At 43.2% G+C, this 26,843-nt stretch overlaps 1 long non-coding RNA gene across 1 annotated transcript in view; it reads left to right on the top strand.

Annotated features, from left to right (window-relative positions):
• The first annotated feature begins 3,992 nt into the window (after positions 1-3,992).
• The window catches only part of LOC122935416, a 64,575-nt gene continuing 41,724 nt past the window's right edge, over positions 3,993-26,843 (top strand). The window contains exons 1-2 of the long non-coding RNA XR_006388789.1: positions 3,993-4,191; positions 12,254-12,307. This is a non-coding gene — a long non-coding RNA (uncharacterized LOC122935416). The remainder of the gene's footprint in view (positions 4,192-12,253; positions 12,308-26,843) is intronic.

The raw sequence follows: 26,843 nt of genomic DNA, 5'->3' as shown, positions 1-26,843 counted from the left end.
TGCCTGGGTGCTGGGCCTAAATATATGCCAATGGACTGTTGCAGTGGTGGCTGACGTGAAGCCTCATTCTCTGCTATGACATGCAGACTGATTCTCTGCTGACATGAAGCCAGATTCTCTGTTACGGGACCTCTCTCCTCTGCCTGTGTGTGTGCTGGGCCTAAATATATGCCAATGGACTGTTGCAGTGGTGGCTGACGTGAAGCCTCATTCTCTGCTATGACATGCAGACTGATTCTCTGCTGACATGAAGCCAGATTCTCTGTTACGGGACCTCTCTCCTCTGCCTGTGTGTGTGCTGGGCCTAAATATATGCCAATGGACTGTTGCAGTGGTGGCTGACGTGAAGCCTCATTCTCTGCTATGACATGCAGACTAATTCTCTGCTGACATGAAGACAGATTCTCTGTTACGGGACCTCCCTCCTCTGCCTGGGTGCTGGGCCTAAATATATGCCAATGGACTGTTGCAGTGGTGGCTGACGTGAAGCCTCATTCTCTGCTATGACATGCAGACTAATTCTCTGCTGACATGAAGACAGATTCTCTGTTACGGGACCTCTCTCCTCTGCCTGGGTGCCGGGGCCTAAATATCTGAGAATGGACTGTTCCAGTGGTGGGTGACGGGAAGCCAGATTCTCTGCTATGGAACCTCTCTCCAATTGATTTTGGTTAATTTTTATTTATTTAATTTTTATTTTAATTCATTTCCCTATCCACATTTGTTTGCAGGGGATTTACCTACATGTTGCTGCCTTTTGCAGCCCTCTAGCTCTTTCCTGGGCTGTTTTACAGCCTTTTTAGTGCCGAAAAGTTCGGGTCCCCATTGACTTCAATGGGGTTCGGGTTCGGGACGAAGTTCGGATCGGGTTCGGATCCCGAACCCGAACATTTCCGGGATGTTCGGCCGAACTTCTCGAACCCGAACATCCAGGTGTTCGCTCAACTCTAATTACCGGCTATCATTCTCAGTGGGAGAATATGCGTGATTTGTTAAAAAGATTTTGTCCGATCCTGAGAACGGATCCTACCCTTGAGAAGTTTTTGACACCCTTTTCAACTAGGTGGCTAGGAGGTCAAAGAATTTGAGAGATCATCTTGTAAAGTCTTACTACTCCCCCCAAGGGACGGGGACAATCTTTAGGTCTGATAGACCAAAATGGGGTTGTTCCCCATGCGGCAGATGTGTCGCATGACCGAATGTAGAAGGAGCTGTTGATTTTACCAATTCTATTCAGACCAAAACTTACCGGATTACACATAATATATCCTGTACTAAAAGAGCTGTGATTTATTATGTGACTTGTCCATACCCAAAAATCTATGTTGGCCTAACCACTAGGGAATTGAAAGTGCGAGTCAGGGAACATGTCTATGATATAGTCAAGGCTAGGGATGATGATGATTTGGTGAATCTAAAAGCAATACTCAAACATTTCAAGAATTGTCATGAAGGTAATCCTTCCCTTTTACGGGTATGTGGAATTGATCATGTTGATTTAGGAATGCAGGGAGGGAATGTTATGAAGTTGTTGGCACAACACGAAACAAGATGGATTTGGACCCTGAATACAATGCAACCCAGGGGATTTAATAATGTTCTGAGCTTCGCTCCTTTTCTCTGAGCACTATTATGACATATGGTTAGGAATGTTTTATATTCCTTGTATTTTTTGTGTATATATTTTTTATTCTTGTATGTCATAAATGTTGTCCTTGTCTTGTGTTCTTCTATGTATATTTTATAATACTTATATTTATTTTATTCTATTATATTTCCTAGCTTCACCTTTTTATTTATATCCTTCTGATTTGGCCCTCTGATCGCTCCAAGAGATGAAGTTAAGAAGAGAAGAACTTTTGAAGAATAGAAAAACAGAAAAATATAAAGACAAAATGGTCTTTTTTTTTTTTTTCCTTCACTCCACACATTATTCACATTTTATTTTGCCTCACATTTATTTAATTGTCAGGTAATCATGGTATTTGGTTTCAGGGTTTTTTTTTATTTTATTTTTTTGGTGCAATTCACACATTGTCACTAGTGTTGAGCGCGAATATTCGAAAAGCAAATTTTTTTCGCGAATATCGCAACTTCGCGATTTCGCGAATATTTCGAATATAGTGCTATATATTCGTAAAAACGAATATTCTTTTTTTTTTCCACAAAATTACAGTACACATATAATTGATTGTTTCCCAAAGGTCCAAAAGCTCAGATCTTACTCACATTGCCTAGAAAGTGATTGAGGCGCGAATCTTCGTAAGGCGATTTTATTAGCGCACATGCGAATATCGGCACTTGTCCCAGAACAGAGGCAAAGGGCTTTGCATTCATACATTAGTGAATTGAGTTGCGAATCTTCGTAAGGCGATTTTATTAGCGCACATGCGAATATCTACACTTGTCCCCAGAACAGAGAGGCAAAGGCCTGTGCATTCATATAGTATAGCACCATATTCGCGAATACTTCGAACTTCGTAAAATTCGATTTACGAATATTCGTATTTTTTATTTTAGTTTCCACCTTACAGATTACATTGATCTGTACTCTGTCAACTACTGTCATCACCCCCCACTGTATATCGATTGATTCCCAAAAGTCCAAAAGCTCAGATCTTACTCACATTGCCTAGAAAGTGATTGAGGTGTGAATCTTCGTAAGGCGATTTTATTAGCGCATATGCGAATATCTACACTTGTCCCCAGAACAGAGAGGCAAAGGCCTGTGCATTCATATAGTATAGCACCATATTCGCGAATACTTCGAACTTCGTAAAATTCGATTTACGAATATTTGTATTTTTTAGTTTACTTTCACCTTACAGATTACATTGATCTGTACTCTGTCAACTACTGTCATCACCCCCCACTGTGTCTCGATTGATTCCCAAAAGTCCAAAAGCTCAGATCTTACTCACATTGCCTAGAAAGTGATTGAGGAGCGAATCTTTGTAAGGCGATTTTATTAGCGCACAGGCGAATATCGGCACTTGTCCCAGAACAGAGGCAAAGGGCTTTGCATTCTTACATTAGTGATTGAATTGAGTTGCGAATCTTCGTAAGGCGATTTCATTAGCGCACATGCGAATTTTGCATCTCATAATATGTATTATGCGATGCGAAAATTCGAATTATCGCATATGCAAAATAATAACGAATTCGAATATTCGCGAATATTTTACGAATATTCTTTCGAATATTCGCGAAATTTCGCGAATTCGAATATGGGACATGCCGCTCAACACTAGTTATGCTCATTCCCCCTACACACCATATATATTATTTTCTCACACTACATCCTTTACACATTGTATATGATCACTTGCCCCTTATATACACTCCCTATATACAGTGGGATGCGAAAGTTTAGGCAACCTTGTTAATCGTCATGATTTTCCTGTATAAATCGTTTGTTGTTAAGATAAAAAATGTCAGTTAAATATATCATATAGGAGACACACACAGTGATATTTGAGAAGTGAAATGCAGTTTATTTTTTTATCGTAACAACCAACGATTTATACAGGAAAATCATGACGATTAACAAGGTTGCCCAAACTTTCGCATCCCACTGTATTATTAGATTTTATGCATTATGTCTCACATATTTTTACGTCCCTACATATATCTTTTATACTATATATATATTTATTTTTTTATATCTTTTGCTGAATGAATTATTGTATTTATAATTCCCTTTGTCATCTGATGGGTCCGATCATTTGTTTGGACTGTTACTATCTTACACCCTTTATGTATATATGCCATGATATCAATTTATATAGACGTTTTATGTCTTTATGTATTTTCGCTATATGGAGGTTACTATTATAACTCATCTTGTCATTTGAAGGGTCCGATCATTTGTTCGAGGTATGTGAGCTAAAGGACCTTCCTGTGAGGGTGATCATTTCTTGTGTGACGCGAGCAGGCACGTGACTGGCCATCCCGTGTCTGCGCGCGTCACATGGGCGGAGTCATGTGTTTGATGCACGCCTGCTTGTCCACACGCCATGTACGATCTGCAAAGTGCTGCGCAAATGAGTGCGTGGTTTTTAATTTGCACCAGGTGACCTGGGTGTTTTATAGGGAACACACGTACAAGTAGAGCAGCGCCTCAAGAGGAAGGCATCACCGAAACACGTGTCGGGGTGTGCGGCTCTCCTGAAGTGGATCTCCCTACAATGGGTATGTGATACTTGTATGTTATGTCATATGAGGGAACAATCTTTTTATAATTTGCACATGCACTTTAAAAACATTATTATACTAGCTATTTTGTATTTAGGCTTTGTCATATATGAGTTCATGTGATGTAGTCAGCCATGTTTTCATGTTTGATCAGTACTTTTTTTTGCAGCTTACTGGAGTTTCCATGGGGGCGAAATTCTCGCCCTCCATGGCAAACATTTACATGGCATTGTGGGAGCATCATCATTTATTTTCATCTGACAATCCGTGGGGGGGTTCCCTGAAATGGTACGGTCGATGACCTACTCTTTGTGTGGTCGGGCGATCCGGCGGCCGTCCCTTTCTTTGGGGACTTCCTCAATGATAATGAATGTCATCTTAAATTTACTATTAAATATGATGCTTCCACCATTCCCTTTTTGGATTTGTATCTCCATGGTGATTCTGCTAATCAATAAGTCGCAACTAATCCCTAAAGTAAGGATACTGCTGGCAATACCACCCTTATGGCCACATCATGTAATCCCTCTCATGTGGTTTATAATGTTCCTAAGGAAGAATACATATGAGCAAGATGCAATTGCTCCAGTAATTCCGCGTTTGAAAAGGAAATGGATGAGATGGCCAACAGACAAGCCAAGCTCAAATATCTATCTTGGACTTTAAATCGTGCTAAATCTTGCGCATTGGCTAAGTCTAGACAGGCTTTGGTTTTTCCTCATACCACACAACATGAGAGCAAGAGACATAATAAGAAAACCACTGGGACTACTCTTTCTTTTGTAACTAATTATAGTACTGAATTTTTGCGAATTTGTCGCATAGTTAAAAAACATCTTCCAGTTTTGAGTTACGATGAGCAGTGGTCTGACGGGGTCAGATCCATTGCTCGTCGTGCCCCTATATTGGCACAAAAAAATCGCCCCAGTCTGTTTTCGGACAGAAATTACAACAAAAAAGCTATGGTGGGGGCAGCATGAAGAGACCACAGAGACTCAGTGGCGTACCGCCCATAGAGGCAGACCACGCCACTGCTATGGGGCCCGCGGCACTGGGGGGCCCGTAGCGCAGATAAGGCCCCGCCCACTGATGACCAGCAGCCGGCTATGCGGCTGCTTTTCTCCCCAGGGCCCCCCCCCATGTTTAGCTGAATCGCCTCCCAGAGGCGCGGCTAAGTCCTAGACACCCGCCCCCCTCCTCAGCGCTGCGCTCTGAAACACCCGATCCTCCTCTCGTCGGCGTCCCAAATCCCGCGCAGGCGCAGTGCCGGCGATTGCCTGCGCCTGCGCTCTGATAATACGGCTGAGGGCAACAGCTTCAACATCGTCACTGGGCATGCGCCGAGCCCAGTGACGATGTTGAAGCTGTTGCCCTCAGCCGTATTATCAGAGCGCAGGCGCAGGCAATCGCCGGCACTGCGCCTGCGCGGGATTTGGGACGCCGACGAGAGGAGGATCGGGTGTTTCAGAGCGCAGCGCTGAGGAGGGGGGCGGGTGTCTAGGACTTAGCCGCGCCTCTGGGAGGCGATTCAGCTAAATGATGGAGGCGTTAGAGTTTTCATATTTAGGCGGGCACGGCACTAATCAGAGGGGCACCGTGGAGAAAGAAAAACGCCCCTCTGGGCTCCAGTCCGGCTTACAGCAAGAATCGATTTTTAGAAGAAAGGACAAGACTGACATGGAAAAGAAGAACACAGATGGAAAAAAGGTACTTTATTAAACATGGATCCATGAGTACCTTTTTTCCATCTGTCTTGTTCTTTGGATTGTGAGTCTTGTCATTTCTTCAAAAAATCGATTCTTATGATATGTAAATGACGCTGTAAGGAGCCAGAGGGGCGTTATTCTTTCTCCACTGTGCCCAGGAACGCCCCTCTGAAGTGCCGTGCCCGGCTAAATTTGAAAACTAATAACGCCTCCAAGTTCATCTAAATCGCCTCCCAAATCCGATCCTCCTCTCGCTGGCATCCCAAATCCCGCGCAGGCGCAGTGCCGGCGATTGCCTGCGCTATGATAAGATGACTGACGGCACTGCGCCTGCGCGGGATTTGGGATGCCGGCGAGAGGAGGATCGGGGTGTTTGCCGCAGAGCGCGGCACTGAGGAGGGGGGTGTTGAGCACTTAGCCGTGCCTCTGGGAGGCGATTTAGATGAACTTGGAGGCGTTATTAGTTTTCAAACTTAGCCGGGCACGGCACTTCAGAGGGGCGTTCCTGGGCACCGTGGAGAAAGAATAACGCCCCTCTGGGCTCCTTACAGCTTCATTTACATATCATAAGAATCGATTTTTTGAAGACATGACAAGACTCACAATCAAAAGAACAAGACAGATGGAAAACAGGTACTCTGTTAAACATGGATTCATGAAAAAAAAATTGGGGGTAAATTGCTAGTGACAGATTCCCTTTAAGGCTACTTTCACGCTTGCGTTCAGAGCGGATCCGTCTGGTGTCTGCACAGACGGATCCGCACCTATAATGCAAACGCTTAGATCCGTTCAGAACGGATCCGTTTGCATTAACATGAACAAAAAAAAAAAACAACATTTTTTTTTTGTTCATGATAGTGCAAACGGATCCGTTTTGACTTTACATTGAAAGTCAATGGGGGACGGATCAGTTTGAAAATTGAGCCATATTGTGTCAACTTCAAACGGATCCGTCCCCATTGACTTACATTGTAAGTCTGGACGGATCCGTTTGCCTCCGCACGGCCAGGCTGCAAGCAGCGTTCAAGTGTCCGCCTGCTGAGCGGAGGACAGACGGAGCCATACTGATGCATTCTGAGCGGATCCGCATCCACTCAGAATGCATTAGGGCTGGACGGATCCGTTCGGTGCCGCTTGTGAGAGCCTTCAAACAGAACTCACAAGCGGAGACCCGAACGCAAGTGTGAAAGTAGCCTAACATGGCACCCCAAATAAGGAGACCTGCAGGCTGCAGCAGATATCCCATGTGACAGGTCACCCCCAGGAAACCCCTAACAGTTTCTGTAGGTCATGTATAAATTTATTTAATGGGGGTGTGGCATGGGAGGAGCAAAGTCAGGAAGTGGGAGGGGCCATGGTGGGTAGTGGGCGGGGTTAAGGGGCCCAATTCAGATTTTTGCTATGGGGCCCAGTGATTCCTATGTACGCCTCTGCACAGAGTGGCACAATGACAGAGTGTGGAGGTGGCGGCAGCATCAGAAGACCACAGAGTGGCAAGGTGACATAGTGTGGAGGTGGCCACAGCATCAGGAAGCCACAGAGTGGCAAGGTGACATAGTGTGGAGGTGGCAGCAGCATGAGGAGACCACAGAGTGGCAAGGTGACATAGTGTGGAGGTGGCAGCAGCATGAGGAGGCCACAGAGTGGCAAGGTGTCATAGTGTGGAGGTGGTTACAGCATCAGGAGGCCACAGAGTGGCAAGGTGACATAGTGTGGAGGTGGCAGCAGCATCAAGAGACCACAGAGTGGCATGGTGACATAGTGTGGAGGTGGGTGGAAGTACCAGTACCCGCTGAAGATGGTGGGTGAAAGAAGGAGCACTTGGCATCAGATGTATGGCATCAGGTGGGTGGCTGGTCAAGACACGACCGCTAGATGACACCAGGAGCTCAGGCCTTTCGCTGCGACTCCTGCTGCCATGCTCCCTTACTCTGCTGCGACCTCTGCCTGCGCCAGAAGTATTTAGGCCTCTGCCACTCCCCTGTGCAAGGCCTGGCACTTCTCTGTCTGACATACTGTTAGATCAAATAATCAAATGTTCAAATATTTTTTATTTTGCCACTAATACACGGCAAACAGGGCTTTAGAATATATCACTGCACCGCTGATTGGCAATTAGACCCTAATTTTTTTTCAACTTTTAGACAACACCAAAGGCTTTTCAACAGATAAGTGCTACACTAAACGGCGAATATATTTTTATTTCGCCACTAATACACTGCAAAATAGGCTGTAGAATATATCACTGCACAGCTTAACGGCATATTGGCCCTAATTCTTTTTTTACTTTTACACAACACAAAAGGCTTTTCAACAGTTGAGTGCAACGCTGGACGTTGCCACTAATAGAGGGCAAACAGGGCTTTAGAATATATAACTGCACCGCACAAGGGCAAATATATTTTTCTTTTGCCACTAATACACGGCAAAAAGGCCATTACAACATATAACTGCACCACACAAGGGCAAATAAGACGTACTGTAGAAATATTTCCTTGTAATAAACCCTGTTAATGGCTGTATCAAACAGCACTTGCACCCCAATAACAAGAACGGTTTGCTGGAATGAAAGAGCTGTATAATGGCAATTTGAATCCCCAGTTAGTGCAGCAAGGTGTAATAGGATTGTTTCTATTACCCAGGCTGTAGCCTCCCCTACTGAACCCTGTTCTACACAAATGCTGTGGAACGATTCCTCCCTATCCTTTCCCTGCACTTAAAAATCTTTTTTTCACCACAATCAAGTCTTTTCTTGCACTGTCCCTAGCGCCTACAGACGTCCCTCCCTGCACTAAGTACACTGGTAAATGGCAGAATGTAAGATGGCTGCCGCTATTTATAGGGCTGTGACATCACAGGGCTGGCTGCTGATTGACTGCATGCATGGCATTATGGGTGATCCCGCGTTCCCAGAGTTCCTTGCTCCATGTCCTCACACGTGCAGCAGCCATTTTAGGAAAAAATTTGATTCGTTACCACGAAGAGCGAGGAAATTTGGCTTCAGTGTGAATCAAATTTTTCCTGAAATTCGGAATGAATTCCACTTTGTCAACTTCGATTCGCTCATCTCTAATTACATATAACAATACAATTAGTAGCACCCCCAAGTCTAGGGTACTACACTGTCACAGTCCTTACATGGGGCCCTCAGTTAGCCAATGTACACTCAGAGTAGCTTACCTATCATAATCTCTGATGTCACTCTTTATACTCTGATGTCACTCTCTATACAGGTGTTTTATTCTGGGTGTCAAGCTTGCTGGTCTATTCCTCCTGACCTGGTGTGTCACAGGTCCTCTGAACGTTCTCCCCAGTGGTGGGTATTGCTGCTCCAATCTCTTACTTGGACCCTTGGGTGGTGCACCAACTTTTATGTGTCACTCACCTCCTACTAGCTAGCAAATCACCACCTCACTGGTCCACAGAATTACAGTGGTAGCGATGGTCTCTCTCTTACAGGCAGGTCCATTAAAGGGCCTGTTGTCAGATCATACTTAGGTGTGCACGTGCAGCTGCCTGTGCACAACTGATACACAGGCTAATGTACAGGCATACAGATCTGTGCCAATACAACATAGAAAAATAAAAATCAATATAGAGTAAAAATCCCCCCAGTGGGATTTAAAAAAAAAATAGGACACATAAAATGAGCAATAAAAAAAAAAATATTAAAATAGGAAAAAATAACATATTAAAAGATAATACAAAAAATAATATACATGTTCTTAATATTGTCACAACCATAACAACCTGTACAATAAATTTATTATCAATTTACATCATTTTTGATGATCGATGTATTAAAAAAAAAAATCTTTTTCCTTCAGAACTGCAGTAATCTGTAGTGGCATAGATTCCACAAAGTTTTGAAATTGGGATTTGGGAATATTGGATTGCTTCTCCTTGTTGCCACAAATAAGATTGAGGTAATGCATGTTTTGAACAGCCCAATCTCCCTAATTCATAGATGCACTATAGGATTAAAATATGGGAACTGTGAAGACCAGGGAAGCAAGGAAAACTCACTCTCATATTCCTGAAAGCGTTCTATGACTATACAATACTTGTGGCATGGTGCATTGTCTTGCTGAAAGTGTCCGTCTGCTATAGGATAAACAGCTGCCATGAAAGGATTAACTTGGTTGGCCATGATGCTTAAGTAAGCTCTAATGTCCAAATGTCTACCCACAGGTTTCAGGTGACCGGGGTGTAAAAAGAAAATACATTTATGCTGCTTGTGCCAAATTCTGACCCTCCCTCTGGAGTCAACTACCCAGGCGATGTCTGGTCTTGCCTTTCTGTTTCCCTTAGACAACAATGGCACTCTCTCTGGTTGTCTGCTTTTGTAGCCCACCTATGCTAAGAAACAACTACTTGTGCATTTAGACATATTAGTTGGAGTACCAGCATTACTTTTGGCTGAATTTTGCCTGAATGTGCACTACCTTTTCATCAGAACCACTCTTGACCTCCTCGCATCCCTTTTGTCAATGAGTTGCTCACATCCACACAATCCCCTTTTTCTGGATGTTCTACCTTGTTCACACAATTCTTGGTATGGTCCCAACAACGTTGCACTAGAAAATCCCACAAGTTTAGCAGTCCGAAATAGTCCCCTTGGCTAGTCTAGCACAGATGAGCATGCCTAGTACCCTAATTTCCCTCAGTGCACTGGCTGTAGTTTTGGGCTCCTTTCCTGATGGTAGTTTGGGGTGCCCTTGATGGTAAATGTCCATGTAGGTGCAAGGAATGGCTTGTAAATGGCGAGTGTGTGGTGTTAGGAGAGTCAGTAACCAGGCCAGATTGAACTTAACCAAAGTCTCTGTTTACTGTTTGGACCAAATAAGAGATGTAGTACATCCAGCAATTATCTGTATACAGTGCAAAATCCACACAGATGTCCAAGCATGAGTTAAGCAAGTAGTTAGAAGCAATAGGTCTCAGATTACTCTTTTTCTTGCTACAGTCTCTAGTACTGGGATTTCTGGCTAACAATTTCAATCTTTCACAATGTCCGCACATCGGTGTGCAGGTCCTATAATAAGACTGGCCAGAAGTGTGCAGGATGTCTGGACTCATTATCCCTCCACTGCAGCTTGTCTAAAATGCTGTACGCTGATCTTCTTGTTGACTAAAATGTTTACACCTTTGAATCCACAAATCTGGAGTGCATTGGGTATCTTAACTTGTTTCCTCGTTGCAACAGCAAAGTCTGTAATGCTTTACTCTGGTTACCTTGCTGACTCTCACCCTGTAGCCATAACATTTTCCTTAATCTTCTATCTCTCTGTAGAAATGGCAAAGGACACATAGGAAATTGTTGGACTCTGGAAGCTTGTAGCTAAATGCCTAGGGAAAGAAGCTCCTGCAGTCTGCTCCCTCTCTCCTCCAGGCCCGTTCTCACAGCTGCTAAGTGTGCTACATAGCAGCATATTGTCACCGCCAGTTCTGTGAGAAGGTCTGGCGGACGTTCTTCTCTACCTCTTGCATGACATTCTTTGTTTTGGTTTCACTTTGTCATCTCCTTTCCTTCTCCCAGGTGTCACCTATTTAGACTAATTATCTCCCTTTATATTCCCTCCCATAATGCCTCACTTTGCGGTTTATACTACTTCCTGGATGAGGTGTTCACTGCTGGAGGCTGGTGCTGCTGTTTCCTCAGAAAAGTATTTTAATTTTATTTGTGTTTCCTTGCTGGCTTGATTCTAGGTGACCCTGACTCCGTCCGTATTAAGTGCATGGAGCCGGTGGTCGTGTCCCCTCACTATTATAGGGTTTTCAGGTGTCACACAGTATTAGGTACGTGGGCATGCAATTGTCTACCATAGAGACCCTTGCATGGGCATAGCAGTCAGGGAGAGCTCTAGGGGTTTTATAGGGCTCACCCATATGCTCCTTAGTTTGGGATCAAGCCAGTTGGATGTTTATTTATAAGTTACAGATTTCTGCAACATCATCCGTGACACATATTACCTTAACAGTATAATTGCAAAGAATTGGAGATACCCCATCTGAAGTGCTGCAAATCCAGTGTATGTACCACCTATATAAAGTACATCTTGTCCCACAAAAAATAACCTATACAGCTACGTCAACCAAAAAATATGCAATAAAACAAAATAAAAACTTTTTTGTGTCCTCTATTGGCCCCAGTGGTAAAGGTGTCCATTTATAACCAATCTCTATCACATTTTCTAACTAATTTTTTAGGTACCTTTTGCAGATCATTTTTGACATTTGTGCTGGCAAAAGTAGGAAACCTCAGTCCACAGCTAGACAGCTACAAGGATCTGCCTAGACATAGTACAATTGAAACCAGAACTTGACACTTTATTTTTGCTTCTGATTTCTAGGTCAGAATATTTCGCTCTACGCATTGAAAATGTATAATGTGTTATTCACAGCTGGTAAGTGCTTTCACATTTTCTTGTAGAATACATTTCTATACATGTCAGGATGTTTGTCTACTGAACTCCAAGGTCAGTGCTACCAGAATTTACATTTACAAATGTCTAATATTTTTCCTTCGCAGGTCCCTGACCTCTTCTTGCCGCATGATTTTGCATATAATTTTTTGCATAAAGGCTAACAGTTATACCACTGTAATTGTTGACTTTGTATCTTGATATTCCCATATGTTCCTTGGCTCGAACCGTCCAGTCAAATCATTGCCAAATAATAAATGGGCTATATGAGGAGACAGACAACTAAACATTAGGAGGCCGCCGTGCAAATAAAAAGTGTGGAGCAGAGTCGGGTCATAAGTGGGCGGAATATATTTGTTTTAGGGCAGAGACACCGATCCTGTTTTGTCTTTGTGGCTTTTTTAATGAAGACCAGAAACTGCAGTCAGATAGTAAAAATTCTCATACCCATTTTTGTCTATTGCAAAACTATCAGCTACTAAACCAAAAATATACTCAGAGCTGTTCTCGATTCTCTTCCCCCACTCAAAGAATACACAGAAAACAATAATCAGCATTTGACAACAATGAGTGCATACAATGTATCTCCCAGAGCAAAGAGAACATGGCATTTTTTTACTCCATTCTAAGAAATGATGGCAGAGACATGATCAAAAACAGGATCTGTGCACACCATGTTTTCATTTTAGATTGAAATCTATGACGGTGTGAGTGATACATTGGTCAACAGGACAGTCACCCAGGAAATGCTATTTCTGGTGGCAGTCCCTTTAACCATCAGCCTGTGCTTGCTCTGGCACAGCACATGACATCGCAACCTGCTAGCCCACTCCCAAGGCAAGTTATTACTAAATATCTGGACTACTCTGATAAGGAAGCAATACTGTGTGCGTACAGGGCCTGCAGAGAACGGCTTATACAAGAAAAACTTTAAATTCCAGCTCGTATATCCTGCCGTTTCGAGGGTGAGACAAAAGGATGGCTCATACAGTTTTGAGATACTGGGAAGGCCAATGCATTTCTTCACCCTTATCTATCTAACCGCCCCATGGAACAGCACTCCGACTGCTTCGTCACCTTGTCAGGATTGGACCCAACTGCCATTGGCTGGAAACCCGGGCTACCCAAGGCTCAGAAATCCCAGACGGGCAAAGCATCAAAAAGGAAGTGGTTTCTCAGTATGGTGATGGGTTGTAAATATATTGGGAATCTCGTCACTTAGTAAGCAGTTGTCCAAACTTATGAACATCGAGTACTTTATGGAAGCTTGAGAGGAGAGCCAAGATAGCCAGAAAAATGGAAGTCATGCAAAACATACTTTCCTATTTGCATTTATCTTATGTTTGGATTAGATTATGTTCTGCAAAAGTTTTCATCTTTCAACAGACCCATAGGGCATCTTTCTTACTATACAGAATGGGGTTCCACCTTGATGGTCCACATGTTTATGTAAAACAGAATATTTTTTATTTCCCCCCTTCCCTCCTGATATACCCTTGGCCCGTGAAGATGGCCTGCTACTAACTTACACTAATCCTAAGTTTTCCTATATATTATGGGGATTGTCTTTTGGTACGTGAAGGGGTTGCGCTCTCCAAACAAGTGTATGAAGGTATTTCGACACTTCAAAAACACATTCATAAAACACATTCATGGGCCGAGGATTTCTTGAAAATGAAGAAATTCTAGGTAGGATCAGATTATGGTTCACCTGCAGACTACAGTTAATAGAAAGGCAGGAGTTTTGGTGTTATTTGGTACCCCTCTTTCCATCCAGTAGGTGGAGATGGATGACAATGCTTGCCTTGTACATGTTCATATTACTGGTCACTTTCGAGACCTGAGTCTTTGCAACATATACGCTCCGAATGTGGGTCAGAAAGTATTTCTGGATTCTTTAAGGGGCCATGTTTATAAGATACCAATAATGCCAATGCCATCAACTAGGAGGGAATATCAATTCCGTAATGTCCCAGTCAACATCAAGGGCACCTCAACCACCATCAGGCAGGAGGATCCTGAGAACCGGAGTATGCCCCGAAATGGAGAACCTTGCCCTTCCTGTCACTGCACACCAGAGCCTCTAAAAGATGAGTAGGACTACTGCACCCATCCACCGCCCACACTCATGCATGCCCCTGTGGCCCGGACACTGCACATGCCTTGACTGAAAAATACTTATTCAGCCGTTTCCATGTCACACAATACGATCAAGTTAGGTCCTGCTTTATGACTGCTTTGACTGGCGTGAATAAAGAGATAATGCATTTAAACAGATAGTTTAGACAAGATATTGGAATTGCAAGAAGACAAGAATTCCATAACCTCATTTTACATTAAAATAAGTAAAATTCATGTGAACCATAAATTTGCCAAGTTTATGTTTGTGGCTCTGGAGAAGTACCACCAGAAAATGACAATTTTAATAAATTTTGTTGTTTCTGTTAATTATTAACAGTCTTGCATTCCTTGAAATTCATTTCCATGGGCTGCATTTTCAAACACTTTCTAAAAACTCCTGGGTAGCAAGTCTATAAATAACGGTAATTAAAAAAATGCTCAATAAAGGCGCTAAACAGCAACATGCATAGCACATGTAATGAAAGCCAGATCATTATGAGACAACAAATATACTTGTTTAGATGCCAACAAACAAAAATGTGTTTGGGGGGAGGGGGCAGCAATTTATTTCTTTTTTGCAAATCATGAGAATGAGGGTGGTATTGTTATGTAATGCTTTGAAATATTAACCACATCTAACATTCTAAGTATCAGTTCCCTACTCAGGGGAACTGAACTTTTGTTTTTCTTTTTTATAACGTTTCTTGGTTCTGACTGATGTGTTCTCCTGGATCTGCCATTAAATGTGTAAGAGTTTTGGGCTTTATGCAAAACTCTTATCCTCCAGCTTGGCACAGTATCTTGTAATCAATCTCTGGGAAAACCTCTGATTGTAGTTGCTTGGATTTTCCAGTAAATAGGACAAAAGAGCTTTCACCACCCATTGTAAGTGTTGGTTATGGGGTTCTTAAGTTTAGTACAATGTTCCTCAGCTCCAGTCCTCAGGACCCTCCTGTCGGTCATTGTTTCAGGATTTCCTTAGTATTGAGCAGATGATATAATTAGTGTCAATGCATCAGGTCTTCCAACAGGTATTCATTCTGTGGGATATTCTTTAATCATGATCATCAGATGGGCCCCGAGGATTGGAGTTGAGGAACACTGTTTTAGTACATGGCTGAGATGTGGTTGAAACTCCTAGACCCAAAGAGCTCATCAGTATCTCACAGGCAGATACCAGGGGCCATTTGGCTAAGGCTACTTTCACACCTACACTTTCCCTTTCCGCTATTGAGATCCATCATAGGGTCTCAATAGCGAAGGGAAAACGGAAACGCTTCAGTTTTGTCCCGATTCATTGTCAATGGGGACAAAACTGAACTGAAGGGAACGGAGTCACCAAAATGCATTCTGTTTCGTTTGGTTGCGTCTAGGGTTGAGCGAATACCGAACTTTACGGTGTTCGGCACCTGAACCCGAACATTTCAGTAAAAATTTGGGTTCGGGTTCGGTATTCGGGTAATATTAATATACCATCGGATCAGAGTTTTCTCCAATTCGATAGTATATTTTAACTTGAAGCATCCCCGTCACCCTGGGAACGCCTCTATGTTAGAATATACCATCGGATTTAAGTTAGATCGTGAAAATTGAGATCCGACAGTATATTTTAACACAGAGGCGTTCCCATAGTGATGGGGACGCTTCAAGTTAGAATATACTGAGAACTGTGGACATAACGGCCCCCTGCTGCCTGGCAGCACCTGATCTCTTACAGGGGGCTGTGATCTGCACAATTAAAGCCTCAGGTGCCGCACCTGTAAGAGATCGGGTGCTGCCAGGCAGCAGGGGCCAGACCCCCCTCCCTCCTCAGTATTAAAATCATTGGTGGCCAGTGCGGCCCCCCTCCCTCCCTCCCCAGTATTAAAATCATTGGTGGCCAGTGCGGCCCCCCCACCATCTCCCTATTAAAATCATTTGTGGCTAGTGCGGCCCCCCCACCCCCTGTTAAAATCATTCATTGGTGGCAGCGGAGCGGCAGTTCCGATCGGAGTCCCAGTTTAATCGCTGGGGCTCCGATCGGTTACCATGGCAGCCAGGACGCTACTGCAGTCCTGGCTGCCATGGTTACTTAGCACTTTTAGCAGCATTATACTTACATGCGCTGTCTGTGGCCGGCCGGCGCTCCTCCTACTGGTATTATGTGTCCTAATGTAGCTCAACCTAAATTACAGAGCTGTCATCCCAGAGCTGCGGGTGCCGGAGAGCAGGCGAAGTATTACCTGTATGAGGTGCTCGGGCATTTTGGGGGGTATTATAGGGGTTGGATAACACCTTTAACTCCTTGCTGCTGTTGCTTAATGTGCATAACCCTGAGTGGGGATGTGCAGCTGTGCTGGCTGGGCACTCTGTCCTCTATCAGCAAGCAGAGTTCATGGGGGGAGCACACTGTCCTGAGTCCTATATCTATGAGCCTACAGTGTCCCCTCCAACCCCACAGGGACTCTGCTTGCTTGCTTGCTGCTGCCCTCCCCCCATGAAGAATATCCACATTAACTTTTTTTACTCTTCTTACTGTGGGCAGCTCGGCTGTGGCACACATTAGGGGCAGGCAAGTGTTTATTCTGGGCCGGCGACGGTGATGTTGGGGGGGTGGCGGCCTGGGTGTGTTCAGTGATCGACTGTTCTCCAGTCCAGTCCGGTAGGTGGCTGTTGAGGCAGGTGGGCAGCGCGTGAGCGCTGACTGAGAATAGGGGAAGCAAGCAGGGTGCGAAACGGAACAGAGGACAAGTGGGCGGGGCCTTCCGTTCGCTCGAGGCCCCCCGTGCCACGGGCCTCATAGCAGCTGCGTGGTCTGCCTATATTGGCAGTACGACACTGCCTCCAAAGGATTATTGTGGAATACATAACCCGTGGGGTCCCATTGTGAAATAATTTTTTACTAGCTATTATTGCATGAATTAGTATAGCCTACTAAGAGAGGTGAGTGAATCGATTCAAATTGAATTAGATTAGTTCAATTATCCAAAAAAATTCTGCTTCCTAAGAAGACATTTTTGTACATTCAAAACAAGTAAAACAGTGCCTGCCATTTTACATATCAAATTCAGTACAGTAGAGAGGGAGCAAGGCAGGAAAGATGAAGACAACATCATATGACCCTGGGTGGTGTTCTGGCCTATATAAATAAACATATATACATATATATATATATATATATATATATACATATACATACAGTTGCAAGAAAAAGTATGTGAACCCTTTGGAATGATATGGATTTCTGCACAAATTGGTCATAAACTGTGATCTGATCTTCATCTAAGTCACAACAATAGACAATCACAGTCTGCTTAAACTAATAACACACAAAGAATTAAATGTTACCATCTTTTTATTGAACACACCATGTAAACATTCACAGTGCAGGTGGAGAAAGTATGTGAACCCTTGGATTTAATAACTGGTTGAACCTCCTTTGGCAGCAATAACTTCAACCAAACGTTTCCTGTAGTTGCAGATCAGACACGCACAATGGTCAGGAGTAATTCTTGACCATTCCTCTTTACAGAACTGTTTCAGTTCAGCAATATTCTTGGGATGTCTGGTGTGAATCGCTTTCTTGAGGTCATGCCACAGCATCTCAATCGGGTTGAGGTCAGGACTCTGACTGGGCCACTCCAGAAGGCGTATTTTCTTCTGTTTAAGCCATTCTGTTGTTGATTTACTTTGCTTTGGGTTGTTGTCCTGTTGCAACACCCATCTTCTGTTGGGCTTCAGCTGGTGTACAGATGGCCTTAAGTTCTCCTGCAAAATGTCTTGATAAACTTGGGAATTCATTTTTCCTTCAATGATAGAAATCCGTCCAGGCCCTGAAGAAGCAAAGCAGCCCCAAACCATGATGCCCCCACCACCATGCTTCACAGTTGGGATGAGGTTTTGATGTTGGTGTGCTGTGCCTCTTTTTCTCCACACATACTGTTGTGTGTTTATTCCAAACAACTCAACTTTGGTTTCATCTGCCCACAGAATATTTTGCCAGTACTGCTGTGGAACATCGAGGTGCTCTTGTGCAAACTGTAAACATGCAGCAATGTTTTTTTGGGACAGCAGTGGCTTCCTCTGTGGTATCCTCCTATGAAATCCATTCTTGTTTAGTGTTTTATGTATCGTAGATTCGCTAACAGGGATGTTAGCATATGCCAAAAACTTTTGTAAGTCTTTAGCTGACACTCTAGGATTCTTCTTCACCTCATTGAGCAGTCTGCGCTGTGCTCTTGCAGTCATCTTTACAGGACGGCCACTCCTAGGGAGAGTAGCAGCAGTGCTGAGCTTTCTCCATTTATAGACAATTTGTCTTACCGTGGACTGATGAACAGCAAGGCTTTCGGAGATACTTTTTTAACCCTTTCCAGCTTTATGCAAGTCAACAATTCTTAATCGTAGGTCTTCTGAGAGCTCTTTTGCACGAGGCATCATTCACATCAGGCAATGCTTCTTGTGAAAAGCAAACCCAGAACTGGTGTGTGTTTTTTATAGGGCAGGGCAGCTGTAACCAACACCTCCAATCTCATCTCATTGATTGGACTCCAGTTGGCTGACACCTCACTCCAATTAGCTCTTGGAGATGTCATTAGTCTAGGGGTTCACATACTTTTTCCACCTGCACTGTGAATGTTTACATGGTGTGTTCAATAAAAACATGGTTACATTTAATTCTTTGTGTGTTAATAGTTTAAGCAGACCTGTGATTGTCTATTGTTGTGACTTAGATGAAGATCAGATCACATTTTATGACCAATTTGTGCAGAAATCCATATCATTCCAAAGGGTTCACATACTTTTTCTTGCAACTGTATATATACAGACTCTGCTGCACTGCATATCAGTGTTTACCCCTGCAATTTTCAATTTTTGCATTTTTGTTTTTTACCCCCTGCCGTCCCAGAGCCATAGCTGTATGATGGCTTTTTTTTGGGCAGAACAAGTTGCACTTTCCATTGTTACCATTGAATGTTGCATACGATGTAGTTGGAAGCTGTAAAAAAAAATCCAAATGGGGTGGAATTGGAAAAAAAATGCAATTCTACCACAGTTTATAGGTTTCTTTTTTATGGTGTTCCCTATGTGGTAAAACTGACCTATTACGTTCATTCTCTAAGTCAGTATGATTATATCGATACCACATTTATTTAGTTTTTCTTGCGTTTTAATAGAACAATATAAAACAAAATGAAACAAACGTTTTCTTTGCATCGCCATATTCTGATCTCCATAACTTTTTTTACATCTACGGAGTGAATGAGGGCAAATTTTTTTGAGGGCGATCTATAGCATTTATTTATGCCATTTTCAATTGTGTGTGATGTTTTCACCGCTTTTTAATCAATTAATTAGAGAATTCACTGTGCAGGATAAATACGTTTATATTTTAATAGTACAGACATTTTGGGAAGGGCAAGGCCTATATGACCTTAATTTTTTTATTGGTTATTTATTTTTAAACTTTTTTTTTACAGTTATAATAAATTCAGCAGCTATGGTACTCACTCAGCTCCTGAGCAGGCACCATTTTTAAAAACTCTAGCTTAAAAAAAACTACGTCCACCGTACATGCACAGCAGAGTTCGGAAATGTGTTAAAGAGACAGTACTGTTTTTTATCTGCAGAAGCCAGCCAATTTTTATAATAAAAAAATAAATATATATTTTCTGCATCATAGTTGCACTGGACACTGCAATTGCAAAATTTTTCATCAAGAACCTGTTGCAAAGCTTTTGTTAAAAAGAGTTTTCTGGGTTCATACCCGATCTTGGTAATATGCTGCTTTGTATTTGCATCCTACGTTTCAATGAAGCATACCAGCATTTCCTTGCTCCGATGTTCCCCCTTGTCATGCTACAATTTTCAGGGTGACCGGCAGCGTATATTTATGCCACAGACTGTGTCCAAAACTGTTGAAAATTGTTTTACGAAAATTCTGTTTAGCACAGACTATTGTACTTAACCTGGCATATTGGTCTGCATCACAGTTTCCATATATTGTAGTAGTGGACTCTGTTGGTGCAGGCAGTCAGACCTAGTGCAAGTTTCGGTGGTGGCTGCAGAAATTATGTGGTTGTTGCTGGTGGGGGCTCTGTATGGGAATATCCCACACTGCAGGCCATTATTGCATTGGACTCAATGACGTTCTTAAAAAAAATAAAAATAAATGAACATTGCCTTCCAAAAAGTTCTAACCTGACCTAACATACATTGTATTTTTTCTAAAAAAAATTAAGTGGTTCTGCCATCATTGAAGTAAGAATTTAAATTTGACATAAAATAGGACAAATCTAGAATCAGCACTATGTCTCACATGGATTCAGAGTACTGACAAGCGAATCGCTTCTCCTCTACATGTCATCTTGTGAATCCCCTACCTACCAAACCTTTATGGTCACTATAAACCAGTTGGGTTATCAGGAAGCACAAAAACAGCTTTGTGACAAATTCATCTCTGCTGCAAGTTTAGAGCTGATTTAAACAATTCCAACTTGAGGGAAAGCAAAGGTGCAAAATGATGCTCCTAGGTCCCAAAGCAAAATTGGTACTAAGGCTCCGCACATACCATCTGCCTTTTGCAATACTGTTGTATTCTATTGTGGCAGAGGAGTCTTTGGGTCCATCCAGGACTCTTAAATGGGTTATCCAGGAATTTCCTATTGATGACCTATACTCAGGATCAGCTCAGTGGGGGTCCGACACTCAGGATGCCCGCTGATCAACTGTATGAAGAGGCCATGGTGCTCCATGGGCACCTAGGCTTCTTCCTAGGTAAGAGATGTCAAAATACATCGGTCTGATGGCCTAGATGCAGCTTACTCACATTCAAGTGATCGGGGGGCTGACCTGCAATACCAAGCACAGCCACTCCACAATGTACCGAGCTGTCCTTGGTGAGCTGTGAGGAGGCCGCGTTGATCACTGTAGCTCTTCTAAATGCTGTGGCTTCCTTAACAGCTGACCAGTGGGGGTGCCGGAAGTCAGACCCCCACCAATTTCATATTGATGTCCTATTCTGAGGATATGACATCAATATCAAAATCTCAGAATCCTATGGGCTACCGGATGCAGATCACGGCCTAAACTATTGAAGAACACATACCAATTTTAGTGTCTCTTTAAACCATATGTTCGTGGGATGACAGCTCTGTAATTTAGGTTGAGCTACATTAGGGACACATAATAAAGTTTATTAAGCAGATTCCTGCTCGCTGAGTTGCTGGCCAGATGGCGTCAGGCTGTGGATATTTTCATGATTGGCTCTTCCTCGAGAGAATTAACGAGGATAAAATCTCTCTTGTTGGAGCTGTAAATTTCCCCCGCCAATCACTTCACTCCTTCTTCTCATAAGCCGCGATAATCCCGCACCATTCTGTACGTCTTAATGTCACATCTTCCAGTTCTTTGTGTTAAAAGTTTCTTTATTTTTACTTAGTATGTACTTATTATATTTAGCCCTCCTCGGCTCCAATTAGAAATTGCTGATCACACAGTGAAGGTTGAAACGCTTCTACGTCCTTGAGAAAGTCATGTATTAAAACATATTGTCAGGAACGGGGATTAAACTAATGGCGCATGGCGTCTGTACTTGCGTGTACTCTTTATTTTCTCAGCATTTCAAGAGGATTTGGTTAAATCAAGTTCATGTTTTCTAGGCTGGCTCATTTGTGGTAGAAATTACTGGAAAATGGAAAGATAATTGCAGCAAAGCTAAGAAAGTACAAAGGAAGAATATACATGGGACAACTATACAATGAGGACGCAACACTAAAGTGGACCTCCCACTAGAAATGGAGACTTCCTGGGGCCCCTGAATCCTTATTTGCAGTAACTTTGTGTTGTCTTTCTCTTGTAAGCGCAACTGTACACCTCTTACTGTCAGATTCTAGAACAGGAAGTTGCCGTCAACTAGAATTGTCAGCCATATTAGCTCTCATGGAACTGTTTTGTTTTTTTGTACCCCTCCATGTATCTCTATCAGATATTCTGGCATCTTACTCCAACGCTCTTGTGATTAAAACTGGCACCAATCTTAATAAATATCTCCCCAAATTTTAAGCAAATTAGAGGACTCTGTTCAGTGTTGGGCCTTCTCGCCATAGTGGTGATGTTGCCTGCCTCTGTGGTAGCTATGACATTGTATGCTGTCTCCCCCACACTGTCATGGCTGAGGATGGGTAAAACCCTCAGCCGTGCGATGCCAGAAGATGGTAGGTCGCGACTTGGCCAGGACCACAGAATTAGGGAGCAGGTCACCTCCTAGAGCTTCCCTAATCTGACCCTGACTCCTAGCTACATGAGCCGACCTTGAAGGTAGGAGGGCTCATGCTCAGGAACCTCGGATCCCTACTCACCCTCCGCAGATCCCTGAGCTAGGAGCTGGGTAGACAGCTCGTTCCTCCTGGACGCAGAGAAACAGGAGTCTAAAGTGGCCAAGCTGCAAGGGGATAGGAACATGAACAGCCTATGGATATGGCAGGAGGATGAAAAGTACTTCCACACCTACCTGCCACAGACACACAGACTGGATCCCGTGCAATACAAGCTAGTGTCCACACCCAAACATAAATGGACACAGCACACACACAAACACACAGGAACCCAGATCCATAGGTGCATAAAATATGAAAGAGAAAATAACATCAACTAAACATCATGTAGTATAACATTTTATGACCACAAGGGTGGCCCTCACTGGCAGATGGTATTAGAGACCAGGAGGGTGCCTCCAGCTTACTACAAGGCTGGAGTACCCCTCAGACATCAGGTCTCAACTGAGGTTAAATAGCCCATGTAGCCACACCCACACAGATACACCCAGTGCTCACAGACTAGGAAGGAAGTTAACCCTTCCAACACCAGGGAAGGGAAGAAAGCCACTTAAAGGGGACGTGCACCCATAAATAAACCTCGTGCACAGAAACAGAAACAAGGCACACCTAAATAGACAGGTTGCCAGGTGCAACCGCATGCACAACATAGCAAGCTGCCTCGCAACAGCTCAGGCTGCTATGCTGCCACATAAACAATGTTGCCAGTGGCAACCACAGATGAGGCAACATACTACAGCCCTCACCTGTGATTGACAACCAGACCTAGACCGCAGGCAACTGCATGCGGTTACAGGAGTCACGACCATGACACACACACACAGTGTGGAGGCAAACTTTACCACTATACAAACCAATGAAATACTTTGATCCCCAAAGATCAGGGTGCCACCTGCTGGCCACAAATTTTTGCCTGAAAAAGATGACTAAAAGAATAGGAAATACTGCACAGGAGCCCAGGGGGGCCTTCCCAGCTGCAGAACAGTAAAAAGTAGTGCCAGGCTGCACTGCTACTGTGAGAGTAGGGCTTAGCAGGCTGATGGGGAAGAGCTTAGCAGTGTAACGGAGTGGGGCTAAGTGGTGCAAGGAGTCGGCAGAGCATAGCATTGTGATGGGGGCACTCAGGCATAACAATGCTTGCGGTCCCTAGAAATGTCAAATCCACCCCTACATTAAATATACAGTATACTGTACCTGTAAATATTAGCTTCTATTCACATATGCGTCAGAGGCACCGTTAGATTTTGTCAGGCCCCGCAGATGTTGTGAGATGGAGCTATCACTTGGTTGTGGCTGTGGTGCTTCTGTATGTAGAGACTAGAGACAAATTAAGAAGATTCTGCCCATCCTAAAACATAAGAGCCATGCTCCTGCTCTAACAGCCGAGGAGGGCCGGAGCACTAATCCGGGTTATTTAACCCCTTACATGCCACATTCAAAGGCATTAGCCGCATGTAAGCAGTTACAGAGGGAGCGGGCTCTCTTGGTATCCCCTTAGCCTGTAAATGAGATCATAGGGTAGGCAGGCCAGGCATAATGTAGGCCTCAGGCTTGCCTCCAGCGTTTCCCTGCAGGCTGCGTCACAGAGTCACTGTCAGGTATTGGTTCTTTTGGCAGTGTGGGCAGGTGCCAAGTCTGGCAGGAAAATGAAATCAGCGTCTTCATAAAGATTGCCAGCAGAGGGAAGCATGAAGTGCTCTATAATTTCCTGGTAGACGGCTTCTCTACTTTGGACTTGATATAACACAGTAGACCAACACCAGCAGATGACATAGCTCCCCAAACCATCACTGACTGTGAAAACTTCACACTGGACCACAAGCAACTTGGATGGTGTGCCTCTCTACTCTTCCTCCACTCTCTGGGACCTTGATTTCATAATGAAATGCAAAATTTCTTTCATCTGAAAACAGGACTTTGGACCACTGAGCAACAGTCCAGTCCTTTTTTATCCTTAGCCCAGGTAAGACACTTCTGAGCTTGTCTCTGCGTCATGAATGGCTTGACACAAGGAATGCGACAGTTGTAGACCATGTCCTGGATACATCAGTATGTGATAGCTCCAGCTGCAGCCCACTTCTATGGCCTTTTCTTGACAATCCTTTCAAGGTTGCGGTTATCTCTGTTGATTGTGCACTTTTTTCTACCAGAATTTTTCCTTCCACTCAACTTTCCATTAATATGCCTGGATACAGCACTGTATGAACAACCAGCTTATTTAGCAATAACCTTTTGTGGCTTGCCCTCCTGGTCGAGGGTGTCAATGACTGGCTTCTGGACAACTGTCAAGTCACCTGTCTTCCCCATGATTGTGTAGCCTACTTAACCAGACTGAGGGACCATTTAATGGCTTAGGAAACTTTTGCAGGTATTTTGTGTTGATTAGCTGATTAGAGCGTGACTCCATGAGTCTACAATACTGAACTTTTTCACAATATTCTAATTTCCAGAGATACTGACTTTTGGGTTTTCATTAACTGTAAGCCATAACCATCAACAATAAAATAAATAAACTCTTGAAATAGATCACTGTGTGTGTGATGAATCTATAGAATATATGAGTTTCACTTTTTGAATTAAATTACTGAAATCAACTAACTTTTCAATATTCTAATTTATTGAGCTGCACCTGTATAGGCTGTAACCTAACCATGGGCTAATCAAGCCCTTGATATGCTTTCTACAATGAACATAGAGCTTAAGCCCTTAGGCCTAGTTCACACGACCGTATGGCTTTTATTGTTTTTTGCGGTCCGTTTTTCACGGATCCGTTGTTCCGTTTTTAAGTTCCGATGTGTTTCCGTTTCCTTTCCGTTTTTCCGTTCCGTTTTTCCGTATGGCATATACAGTATACAGCAATTACATAGAAAAAATTGGGCTGGGCATAACATTTTCAATAGATGATTATGAAAAAACGGAACGGAAACGGAAGACATACGGATGCATTTCCGTATGTGTTCCGGTTTTTTTTTTTGCGGACCCATTGACTTGAATGGAGCCACGACCCGTGATTTATGGCCAAATATAGGACAAGCTCTATCTTTCAACGGAACGGAAAAACGGAAATACGGAAACGGAATGCATACGGAACACATTCCGGTTTTTTTTGCGGAACCATTGAAATGAATGGTTCCGTATACGGACCGTAAACAGAACACAAAAAAACGGCCCGTACACCCGCAAAAAAAACATTAGTGTGAACTAGGCCTTAAAATTACAAAAATTACAAGAGGAATGAGGACTCTGCTCGCAAGAGCTTACAATCTATTTCTCTGAATAGGATCAAGATGGCACAAAGAGTATTGTAATCAACACAGAGATGCACATCTATAGAGGGAGAAGGGTTTGTTGGATGCTATATAATGACATATTCCCTTTAATGCAAATTGCCACCATGAAAACTGAAGCAGCAAATTTTGTAAAAACCAAAATTTGTCTCAAAACTTATTACCATCTAGGAGACCATGGATGGTGAGCATAGAGGTGCGGAAAAGGTGCTGGAAAACAATGAGCCAAAGATGTCTGTGCGTTACACTATGTAGGCATAAGTCATGGCTGGAAGAAGTCTTCATGGTGGTCTGGGCAGGATGGAGAATATGAACGTGAACAATGCCAATCAGAGACATCACCTGTAGGTTGCTGGATATAACTGTACTGTAATCACTTCTATAGCCTGCAACCTAATTAGTGATCATGGTGTGGCTTTTTTGGGGGAGGGAAATATATCTCTATAGACTATAGTAGCACCACTGGGTCTTGAGAATCCGAGCAGCGTAGTGGGGGTGGGGCCCACATTAAAATTTGTCTGGACTGTAGTTACGCCTCTGACCGTAATTCACTCATAAACATAAGATCTGCGTTTTCTAAGATGAAAACATGTAATATCAAATTCCACAAGTGATGGGAAGATAGAATTCCTCACAGCATTGTAGAAAAATGAGTTCTTCTCCTTCCAGAGACCTCCAGTCCATAAATGGTTCACGGCAAAACCTCTCTCAAGTTAACATGTTCCTTACACCTTCTCTATGAAGCAGTCAGTAGCCACTTCTAAAAAGCTGTTTATATTTTGATGGGCCCTAAAA

The sequence above is a fragment of the Bufo gargarizans genome, chromosome 4, assembly GCF_014858855.1.
Source record: "Bufo gargarizans isolate SCDJY-AF-19 chromosome 4, ASM1485885v1, whole genome shotgun sequence".
Taxonomy (NCBI): Eukaryota; Metazoa; Chordata; class Amphibia; order Anura; family Bufonidae; genus Bufo; species Bufo gargarizans.
Note: the sequence above shows the minus strand (reverse complement) of the source record. Positions and strands in the feature narration are given on the sequence as shown.